Source organism: Vitis vinifera, chromosome 18 (genome assembly GCF_030704535.1).
Source record: "Vitis vinifera cultivar Pinot Noir 40024 chromosome 18, ASM3070453v1".
NCBI lineage: Eukaryota > Viridiplantae > Streptophyta > Magnoliopsida > Vitales > Vitaceae > Vitis > Vitis vinifera.
Genome location: NC_081822.1, coordinates 31,175,559 through 31,187,942, shown reverse-complemented (window position 1 = coordinate 31,187,942; position 12,384 = coordinate 31,175,559). Strand labels below are relative to the sequence as shown.

Genomic DNA, 12,384 nt, shown 5'->3' with positions numbered 1-12,384 from the left:
AGGAGTGAAGATCTTGTTTGAATCTGATAAAATAGTTTTAACCAAGAATGATGCATTTGTGGGAAAGGGCTATTGTAATCAGGGTTTATTTAGGTTGAATGTTTTTTATATTATCATTAATAATACATCTTCTTCTTCTGCTTACATAGTTGATTCTTGTGATACTTGGCATGGTAGACTAGGACATGTGAACTTTTCATATATGAAGAAAATGGTTGAATTGAGTTTAATCCCTAAACTGTCCTTAGAAAACCATGGTAAATGTGAATCTTGTGTAGAATCTAAAACCACAAAGAAATCTTGCAAATCAGTTGAAAGAGAATTAGATCTACTAAGTTTAATACATAGTGACTTAGGAGATCTAAAAAATACAATGACTAGAGATGGTAAACGATTCTACATAACTTTCATAGATGACTACTCAAGGTATACAAGGGTATATCTTTTGAGAAACAAAGATGAAGCAAGAGATGCTTTCATCAAGTACAAAAATGAAGTGGAAAATCAACTAAATAAGAAAATTGAAAGGCTTAGAACTGATAGGGGAGGAGAGTATGAGTCCAACCTCTTTAACTCTTTTTGTGAAGATCACAGGATCATTCATGAAACTACTCCTCCTTATTCCCCTGAGTCTAATGGAATAGCAGAAAGGAAAAATAGGACCTTAAAAGAAATGATGAATGCAATGTTAGTAAGTTCAGGAACACCCTTGAACTTGTGGGGGGAAGCTATCCTATCCGCATGCCATATTCAAAATAGAATACCTTACAAGAAAACTGGTAAAACTCCTTATGAGTTATGGAAGGGTTATGCACCTAATATAGCATATTTGAAAGTGTGGGGGTGTTTAGCTAAAGTTCTTCTCCCTGAACCTAAAAAATGAAAACTAGGTCCTAAAACCTTTGACTCAAATTGTGCTTCAATCACAACTCAAAATAATGCTCTATTTTCCAAATATAGTCCATTTTTATCTGTCTGGAGGTGAGTTCCTAAGTTTGTATACAAGCCCAGAAGGCACTTCAGCCTGTATTTTCCATGAAACAACGAAAAATGAGAGCTGATCATAGAGGGAAATACAGCAACATGGTGCCCCAAATGAGAGGAGATGAAATATACTAAGAAGAAGCTCCCCCCCCCCCCCCTCCCCCCCCTCCCCCCCAAAAAAAAAAAAAAGAAAGGAAAAAGAAGACTAAACCTGAAAGAACTCAAATAATAGATCATTGAAGAGGGCCACAGGCACATGAAAAGCTTGAGATTGAATATGAGCTACCTTTCTCATCTCACTATCCTCCTCAACCAACCTCCTCACCTTCCAGCCATACTCCGTTTTTTCGCGCAAGCCAACCTTCCCAACCAGCCTCAGTACCCTTTGATCCTCAGGTGATGGGGTTGAAGAAGAGCTATAACATTGCACCACAGACCCTCTTTCTCCCTTGAAAAGCCTCCCTTTCTCTATGTTTGTAAAGTGTGATTAAAGGGTCAAAGCTTAACCCTAATTGATATTCATCCGCGTAAATATATAGTACATCAAGCAAACCTAATTAAGGGAAAACCGTGAGTTTAGGAAACAATCCTAAACAATGCCGTGAGTTTAGGAAACAATCCTAAACAATAGCAACTACTTTCCTAGAATATATCCCTAGAATATATCATAATATCTCAACACCCTCCCTCAAGTTGGAGCATGAGGTTCAAAAATGCCCAACTTGGCAAGAAGATAATCAAATTGTTTCTTTCCAAGAGCCTTTGTAAAAATATCCGCCAATTGTGTAACAGTAGGAACATATGACGGAGCAATCAAACCATCTGTTATCGCATCCCGAACAAAGTGACAATCAACCTCAATGTGTTTGGTGCGTTCATGAAATACTGGATTTTTGGCCATATGAAGGGCTGACTGACTATCACAAAAGAGCTTGATTGCCTTTGGGTGGTGCACACCCAAGCTCAGAAGCAACCCCTTCAACCATTTGAGCTCACAAGTAACTGCTGCCATAGCTCGGTATTCCGCTTCTGCAGACGAGTGGGAAACTGTGTGTTGCTTCTTTGTCTTCCAAGAAATAGGAGATTGCCCAAGAAACACAAGCCATCCGGACAAAGAGCGTCTAGTGACTGGACATGCTGCCCAATCAGAATCACACCAACCTTGCAGGGACAGATCACTATCTGCACGTAACAAGATACCCTGACCCGGAGTACCTTTCAAATAACGAACGACTCTCAAAGCCGCTTCCCAATGCTCAATTCTAGGCTCCTGCATAAATTGAGATAATATATGAACCGAGTAGGCCAAATCTGGACGGGTCACTGCCAGATAAATGAGTCGACCTACTAATCTGCGATAGGACTCAGGGTTTGACAAGAGCTCCCCATTTGTGAGTCCTAATCTGTGATTTTGCTCGATCGGGAAGCCACACGGCTTGGCTCCCAGTAATCCGACCTCCGATACAATGTCAAGTGTGTACTTGCGTTGACACAAGAACAAACCAGCCGAACTCCTGGCCACCTCGATTCCGAGGAAATACTTCAAAACACCAATATCTTTCATCTTAAAACAATCACTGAGATAGGCTTTAAAGGTCTCAAGTGCAGCGGAATCATTCCCAGAGATAATAAGATCGTCGACATACACTAGCACATTTATTTGAACATTGCCCTTAGTGTAAGTAAAAAGAGAATAATCAGAGTAGGATTGTAAGAAACCATATCCTTTAAGAGTCGTGACCAACTTGGCAAACCAACATCTTGGAGTCTGTTTCAACCCATAAAGTGATTTCCGTAACCTGCAAACCAAGTTCGGATCGGAACGCTCAAATCCTGGGGGTAGCTTCATATACACTTCCTCCTCAAGATCTCCATGCAAAAAGGCATTGTGAACATCCATCTGATGAAGTTCCCAATTTTTCGAAGCCGCAATAGCCAAGAAAGCACGCACCGTAGTCATTTTGGCAACTGGAGAAAATGTCTCATGATAATCAATACCGACTTCTTGATGATTCCCCAAAACTACTAATCTGGATTTGAGCCTTTCAATATCACCGTTTGAGAAGTACTTGGTTCTGTAAACCCACTGACTTCCCAAAGCACGCTTACCCTTTGGAAGAGGTTCAAGAGTCCACGTACCATTTTCCTCCAAAGCCCGAATCTCCTCATGCATTGACTTTTGCCAACCGACATCTTTCATAGCCTCTTTAAATGACTTAGGATCATTGCTCGAAATAATAGCTGCAAGAAACTTTCGATAATGTACAGAAAAATTGTCACAATTTATATAATGTGCTATGGGATAAGGAGTACCTGAGGGATGCTGTGGAGACGGAGTGGCGGGAGATGGACTTTCAGCAACCACCGTATGAGTAACAAAATCTCGTAATAGACTTGAAGGAAATTTACCCCTCATTCCCTTTCCCATAGGAACAGACTGCCCATTGCTTGTATTGTCAAGCCCAAGTGAATCAAGCCCAACAGTGGGAACAACTTCCGGCCCAGGTGAAAGAGGCGCTGAAGAAGCCTCGGTGTGGGCCGGCCCACCCTCTCTTAAGCCCAGATCTAGATCGTCATCAAAATGGGGCACCTGATCTTGGTGGGCTTGGGGTTCAGGTTGGATGAGGTTGGGATTTTGTGTTTGGGTTTGTGGGTTAGGCAAATCAGCATCATCATCGACAAAATCAGCAAAATCACTATGAATTTCAACATTTACCGTAGGCACAATGTTTTCCGGAATAATATTCACAGCACCCGGGTTACCAAACGGAAAAACATCCTCAAAAAACTTGACATCACGAGAAACAAATAATTCCTTGGTGTCCAAATCAAACAACTTCCACCCCTTCTTTCCAAACGGGTAACCCAAAAACACACATTTTCTACTTCTACTTACAAATTTGTCACCTTTGGATTTTTTATCATGAGCAAAACTAAGACAACCAAAGGTGTGAATTGTCGCATATGAAGGAGGGGTGCCAAATAGGATTTCAAATGGTGTTTTATTGTGTAACAAAGGAGAGGGAGTGCGGTTTATTAAGTGAGCAGCGGCAAGAACACTTTCGCCCCAAAAATAAATAGGCAAATTTGCTTGAAAGCGTAATGCCCTCCCCACATTTAAAATATGCTTGTGTTTTCTCTCAACCCTCCCATTTTGTTGCGGAGTTCCCACACAAGAAGTTTGGAATAAAATGCCAGTTGCAGAAAAATAGTCAAGTAGGCATTTAAATTCCGTACCATTATCACTTTGAACAACTTTCACTGTTTGAGAAAATTGTCGATCTACCATTGCAATAAAAGACATAAACATCCGAAAAACTTCTGTTTTATCGACCAACAAATAAATCCACACAGCTCTTGAGAAATCATCAACAATAGTTAAAAAATAACGAGCTCCACAAGAAGAGACATGTTTATAAGAGCCCCACAAATCACAATGTATTTTCTCAAAAATTCTAGTTGCCTTATTGTCACTTAAAGGAAATTTGTCTCTAGGATGCTTAGCACGAAAACATATTTCACAAGCTTTGTTTAAACTACCCTTAAGATTGCTAACTGGAGGAAGTAACTTCACTACTTTCTCTGAAGGATGTCCCATCCTGTTGTGCCACAACTCCAAAGTGGATGCTGCGTTGTGGACAGAAACATGTTGTACCGAATCACCTTCAGCTCCACCGAAGTAGTAAAGTCCATCTCGCCTAACTCCCGTTCCAATCAGCTCCCTGGTGTGGTCCTATATAGCACACATATAAGAGTTAAATTGGACAATACAATGTAAGTCATCAGTCAATTGTGAAACCGAAAGTAAATTGCAATTGAGTTTCGGCACATAAAGAACGTTTTTAAGAGTGATGTTATTCGACAAACGAACGGAACCGGATTGTGTCGCAACAACAGATTCACCATTAGGAAGGACAACCAGACACTCAAACAACGCTATAGTATCAAATAACCAAGATAAATCACCGGTCACGTGATGAGTTGCCCCGGTGTCAATGATCCATGACTTCGTGTCAAACTTACCATTCAACCTGTCATCCGGAACTTGAGCATTACCAATTAAGCCCGCAAGAGCTTTCCATTGTTCGGGTGGGCCGGTGATAGTGCCTTCCAAAAATTCGAACTTGCGGCGTGCCTCCAATGCCAACTGAATATCGGAAGCCCAATCATCGTAATTGTCGCCGCGTAAGCGAGTGAGAGTGATGAAGTCGCCTGGTCGGTCTCTTGTGCCGAGAAAAAAAGGTGAATTCATCTCCCTTTTAGGTGGCGGCAATGGTGGTTGTTCATCGTCGCCGGCCATTGTTTTATTGTGTGTGCATGTCAGTGCTCTGATACCATGTAAAGTGTGATTAAAGGGTCAAAGCTTAACCCTAATTGATATTCATCCGCGTAAATATATAGTACATCAAGCAAACCTAATTAAGGGAAAACCGTGAGTTTAGGAAACAATCCTAAACAATAGCAACTACTTTCCTAGAATATATCCCTAGAATATATCATAATATCTCAACATAGGAAACAATCCTAAACAATAGCAACTACTTTCCTAGTATATATCCCTAGAATATATCATAATATCTCAACAATGTTGATTCTCCAACTCCTGCTACAACCTTTGATTCCAATTCTACCATTGTTGATTCTTGTGTATCTACATGAAGGTTCTGTGTAGTATTTTTTAAATACTGGGGCAGTTTTGCTGTGAAAACTAGCCATGATTCGGGGCATTCCTCTTCTGTTTCTCTGTGTATCCCGGGGAGAAGAACTATATTATAACTGCCATCATCCTTTCCCATTTTCTTTTTCCTGTCTCCACAAATGATATTTATGAAAAATGGTTAATGCTTTCTTAAAAAGGGAAATTTAATTTAAAATTAATTTGTGGCAAATAATAGCAAAGATATAGACCCCAATTTAATTTCTTCATAGAATTTTTTTCCTTATTTTTTTCAATCAAAATGTTTGTCATCTTGTGAAACATCAACCACCCTTGTTCCATTTCTTTATAACTTACTAATAATTAAAAATTTTTCCTACTTAAGCTAGGATTTGTTTTTTAACTTAATAGAAATAACTAAAATATTTATTTATTTTTTATTTTTTTATTCATTTAAAAGTAATATATTGATATGAATCAAAATAACTAAAATAAATATTTTAATTTTTTTTATCTAGCAAAAAAAACACTATCTGAGTTCCATTTTTATAAAACTTATATTATTTAAAAAACACCATATTCCAAATTTAGTCATACAAGGAAAAATTTAATCAAAATTTTGATATGGTAAGGATGTTATTATGGAATTTTTTAAATGCTTGTGGATAAGTTTAATTTTTTATTTTTTATTTATAAATATTCAACTTAATTATCACCCTCATAAAATTTGAGTCAAACAGCATAGAGAGTTGACCAAAATAAATAAATAACTTTTAAAAAAATTAATTAATCAATAATAATAATAATAATAATAATAATAATAATAATAATAATAGGAATTGTATTATTATTATTATTATTATTTTTAGAAAGCAATTTTGTCTTATTTCAAGATAAGATGTACATATGAGTGGGAAAGAATCTCAGAGGATGTGATGCCACGTGCAAACAAGGCAACGTAACACGTGGATTTCCAATGTAGCCATATCTCTAAACTGTGGTGACCGGTCCAACTCACCATCGCTCTTAATTTTTATTTTTATTTTCAAATAAAATAATTTTTGGAGCCATAATTTTAGTGTGTGGACCTCGCAAAACTTTCTATTTGTTGAGAACAATACTACACTATTTTATTTGGCCAACTGTTCTTTTTTCTTCTTTTTTTTTAATATGTATGTATATATATATATATTTATAATTAATTAATTAAAAGATTTATGATTTTAACATTTTCATGTTTTTTCTTAAAAATAAACCCATTTTTTGAAAATAAATGATCTCCACTATTTCAAATATTTACATATAGGTTTTTTTTTTTTAAAATGTTATTTTTACAAAAAAAAAATAAAAAATCAAGGTATTTTATTCAAAATATGGCTAAAAAGTTGTGGAGGGTTAGATTTTCAAAATTGGGTTTTTAATTATTTTTTTAATCAAATAACCCAAAAATTTATACAATTTTTTTTGTTTGTATAAAACAATTAGAGAGATTTATTTTGATTTTTTTTTGGACTTCTTCCTCTTATCTGGTAAATATTTGCATACACTATAATCATATAAAAATTATTTTTTTTTCTAAACTTTTTTTCTTATTGATCTTCTAAAAGTGCATTTTCAAGATCATGGAAAGAATGATATATTTTGGATTGATGTATAGTGTGGCATGTCAAATATATTGGTGCTATTTCTTTTCCATTGATACACCTTACAATTTGTACTTGAATTCCTTTTATATTCACTCAACTCATAATTGATGAATTCATATCTTCAATTGTAGTGTCGACAAAAGCTTTGATGTAAACATTATTAATTATGAGTACAAAGATAAAATAATAACACATAAGATACACGAGGTTTTAACTTCATTCGACCAATCATGACTACGTCAACGAATAAAAGAGAATCATTCTACTATACAATAGAGAACATTACAGAGAACATAACTAGAACATTACAGAAGATATAACCAGATACAATTAGGTTCTCGAAACATCCCATATTTTCCCACTCTTCGTATCTCTATCATATCATGAGTATTCTCGCTCCATTGGGTACCCTCTCGTTCTTCTTCACATCTCTATCCACATTATATAGTTTTTATAAGTTTATCTCAATCTCATAACTTTTTCTCTCATAACTTTGAATATTTATAAAAATGTTTTCAATAATTTTATGAATAATGAAATATAATATTAAAATAATATATTAACTTAGAAAATATTCTATATAATATTCTTTAAAATAAAAGAATTTATACTAATTAAAAATTTGAGACACTTCTAATATCAATTCCTATTGGATGCACGTACGTCAACATATGTCCAATAAGATTTTTTTTTTTTTTTTTTCTCATTTTTTGTTTTAACTATGGCTCTATCGCATACATCCTCCTCATCCTCCATTATAGAAACAATAAAATTAAATATTGTTATAGTCAAATGAGGTGAAACTAATTATTCCTTGTAGCAAAGTCAGTTTGTTCTTATTATTCTTGTAGCTAATGATTTCAATGGATACATCTGCACACTTGTGGTTTCATCACTAAGCCTCATCAGTTTGCCTTGTACAAGGCCATTCTCCAACAAGTTCTTAGGTAACATGATTCTGATGGGAAAACCTTCCCTAAGGCTATGTTTGTTGTCATAAAATATCAATCATGTTATATTTAATTTAAGAAAGGTTTTGAAAAAAGAAAAATAAAATATTATAAAAAATATTAAAAAAAAAAAAAAATTATTCGATCGAGTTATTAAGATAAAATCTATTATTAATAGCATGATTTATTATTATAACAATCAAGGTTTTAAAAATAGGACGGAACCAAAGAGGAGTTATATCAGTGTTCAACCGTTCAAATCAGTGGTTGGGCCGTCGAACCAAGTGCCCGCCCGTTCCCTTGAGAATTGACCGGTTGATATTGCGCTCCCACTCTTCTAGGCATTACTTACAACCCAACCCATCACTTCTTGCTACAGCACAGAACTTGAGCCACAAACCAGTAATTATAAACATAAGTATTGCATCACTGAACTAAGCAACCTTTTCATTTAATATTGGTGTAAACTAAAATATTCGGAGATATTGATTTTTTTTCTTTAATTTTTGTTATATAAAACTATAAATATTTATATTGATGTTTATTTTTATAATAATTATATAGTTAGAGATGACAATGAGACATGTTTTTTTTAGTGCCCACTCTATTTGAAATTTATATAAATGGGTTATAAACGAGTTTAAGATAGGTTCAAGGTAAGACTTGGGTATTACCTTGTATCCTCCGTCCTATTATATATAAAATTAATTTAATTTAATTTTTATTTTCCTATTATATATATATATATATATATATATATATATATATATATATATTTCAATAAAATAAGTTATAAAAAATTATAATATTTTAATTTTTTTTCAATATAATTTAGAAAAATTTTAAATAAATTTTTGAAAAAAATCAATTAAGCGAGGTGGGTAAGAGAAATTTGCATATCCGTCCCACCTCATTAATTTAATTTTTTGATGGAATGAAGATGAAAATTATTTTGAATAAAATGAGTGGGATTGTGATGGGGCGACTAATCCCGAACCTACCCTATTGTCATCCCCATATATAATAATAAGTATGAAAATAACATGAATTAATTAACATAATAATTTTTAAAATTTTAAAGTAATAAAATACAAAGATATGGAGATAAAATTAGATATTATAATTTGCTTTTCATCTTAAACATATCAACTATTGAACATTGAATCCATAACTTTTTCGATTAAATGATCAATCCAATTCTAAAAACATTGATAATAATAATTATTATATTTTTCCCCCTAGGATTATTATATTTTGGGTAATGGAAAGTTTGTCACACATAGCCCATTCATCTTGTCATCCATAATAAGTTAACAAAACAAGGAATTCTGTTTAACATTTTTAATGTATAAAAGAGGCTATAAAGATGGAAAAGTTGATGAATATTTGAAAAAGATGGACCTTTTGAGTGTTATTTTAAATATTATAAATAATAAAAAAATAAATATAATTATTGAGTTCCAAAACATTTCATGTTTGTGAGTTTTCACTTCACGGAATATCTTTCACTCTTCTTTGCATTGTCATCAATTACTATGGACTTTACATATTCATCTTCATGTCAACTTTTTTCCCTCATATTCTATAATATATTGTATTAAATTTAGTTAATAATTTTCTTTATTCAACAAAAATATCTAATTTTATATAAAAAAATTAATATATAAAATACTAAAAACAATATCCTTTACAATTATATTTTAGGCACTCTAATTATGGTCCATACGGTCCTTTCGTATGGACCATTAAGGTTGTGCTTGTTACGTGAAAATAAGGAATAGAAATAAATATTTTATAGTTGGCATGTGGAACGTTGAATAGGAATAAATATTTTGCAGTTGGTGTGTGAAAATGTGGATTATAAATAAATTTTTTGTTTGCTTTTTAGAGAATATGAATGAATTTGGTAGTTTCAATTATTGTGTTTGAATGCTTATAGGGATGCAAAGTTAGAATGATAATTTGTTTCTATTTCAATATTAAGTAAAAATGGGAATCAAAATGAAAAAAAACAAAATAAATCATCAATATTATCCATGGATATGATTTAAAATATGTATATTTTTTATTTTTAAAAAATCTCATATTATACATAGTTTAAAATCATTTTTTATTTTCATTTAAAAAAATTCAGAGTTTTTTTTTCTTTTTTTGGTAATAAATGATAAAAACATTGTTTGGTACGTGATTTAGAAACAAAATCATTTAAAATTTATATTACTATTTGGTTGTTGTTTTTTCGGAAACAATTTTTAAAATTAAAGTAAAATAGAGAATTGTTTTTCTGATTTTTTTATTAGAGAAAATGAATTTCAAAATAAATGAGACTTTGTTTTGAATTTATTAATAAATTTAATAATTAAAAAAATAATTTAAAACTTGAAAAATATATATAATGATTATAAAAAATAATAGATATAGTTAATGTTTTAAATTCTTTAATAAATCTTTTAAGTTTTAAAAATAATTTGAAATTCAAAAGTTAAAATAATTCAAAATTTCATATTCATAATTAATGAATGTATGCTTATAATAAAAAAATTAACAACAAAGGCTAATGATAAGCAATAAAGTGTATCCCTCTAATAAGATAATCAAGTGCTCCTCCCGTGAGTGGAAGAGTTATAGATAAATTAATATATATATATATATATATATATATAATCATATAAATAGTATTAGAAATTATTAATTTTGAATTATTAATATTCATATTTTATTAAAAATTATTTATTTTTTAATTTATTTGTAATTAAAAATTTATTTTTATTTTTAATAAGATGTTAATTAAATTTAGTTTGCATTACATAAATTTAATTTATTTGTGTGTTTTAGAAAGTTAAAAAAAAAATAAAATTAAAAACAAGTTATTTAAGAAAGTCTTAGTTTTTAATTTTCAAAAAGTATTTTTTAAAATTACTTGTACTATTGAATCAAAATACCTCCAAGTTGAGATAAATTAAAATATCATTTATAATTGAGATTTCATTTCTATTAAAATCACTTTTAGTTTCATTCTCATCATCATTTAAATTATTTAAATTTGAGAATGAAGGAGAAAATGAATTAGATCTCCATTCCCACTCTTTAGTCCCATGTTCCAAACATGCCGTAAGAGTAGGGATTTTGCCCATATTTGGTTTATGACTTAGAAAGTTTGGGTGGTTTTACATGTGAAGAGTATTCCACATACATGCATTCTCATGCAAAAGTCTTGCATCTTCCAAGACCAGAAAATGCCTAAGCGCTATTGCTCTCACCTGTTAAGAAGCTTACCCCATTAATTCTCTGGGCACCCACTTGGTGAGGAGCCTCAAATCCCCTTTACTTTTTTTTTTGTTCCAATCAAGCTTCTTGTCATATTCCAATGCTCTCATTCATTTCATGAATAGAGAAGGCAACAGAAAGGACTCTCATTCATTTCATGAATAGAGAAGTCTCCAGGCCCTTTCTATCATTTCTCTGAGCTTTTAAACTTACCGATTAATTATTCCAATATATTGTCATATTAAGTGATCATAAGCAGTTGCACCAGTGGAACCACTCCAAGCTCCAGGAGGAATTTCTTCAGCTATATATAGGTTCTTTAGTTCCTTCAACATTGCTATATAAGAAACCATTCTTGGAGTCATGCATTGCATACTTGTTGGGACGTCATTTGTTTGTTTGGCCTTGGTCAGCCGTACCACCGAGCTGTGCCAGACGGGGGCATCACAGCCGGAATGGGCCGGACCAGAGTGGCCTCCCCAGGATTCGAACTCAAGTCCAAGCCTTAAGGACGTTGAGGTTGCCCTCCTGGTACTATCTGGCACAGCTCGGTGGTACGGCTGACCAGGGCCAAACAAACAAATGACGTCCCAACAATACTATATTAGTATTTTATTTCATGATCCAACTTGACATAATACAGTTGAGATTGGGATAGGTAATTTGCCTATATATAATCGAGATTCACAACTTCTTGATCATGGAGAACTTCTCAGTTAAGAGTTGTACCACCAAGACAAATTTGTAAGAAATTCGAAGGACATGGAACTACTATAAATGCTTTGCAAGAATTCTAAAAGTGGTTCATTATTATGATGATGTATTTACAAGGAAACCTTTGTTGGGAGAGTTCACTTTATATTAAATTCTAAAAGAGGTT

At 32.7% G+C, this 12,384-nt stretch overlaps 1 long non-coding RNA gene across 1 annotated transcript; it reads right to left on the bottom strand.

The window, feature by feature from the left end:
- Window positions 1–4,248: 4,248 nt before the first annotated feature.
- On the bottom strand, window positions 4,249–5,068 carry LOC132253201 (uncharacterized). Its single transcript, XR_009464985.1, has 2 exons — window positions 5,008–5,068; window positions 4,249–4,717 (listed from the first exon to the last, which is right to left on the bottom strand). It is a non-coding gene; the product is annotated as an uncharacterized LOC132253201 (long non-coding RNA).
- Between the last annotated feature and the right edge of the window lie 7,316 nt (window positions 5,069–12,384).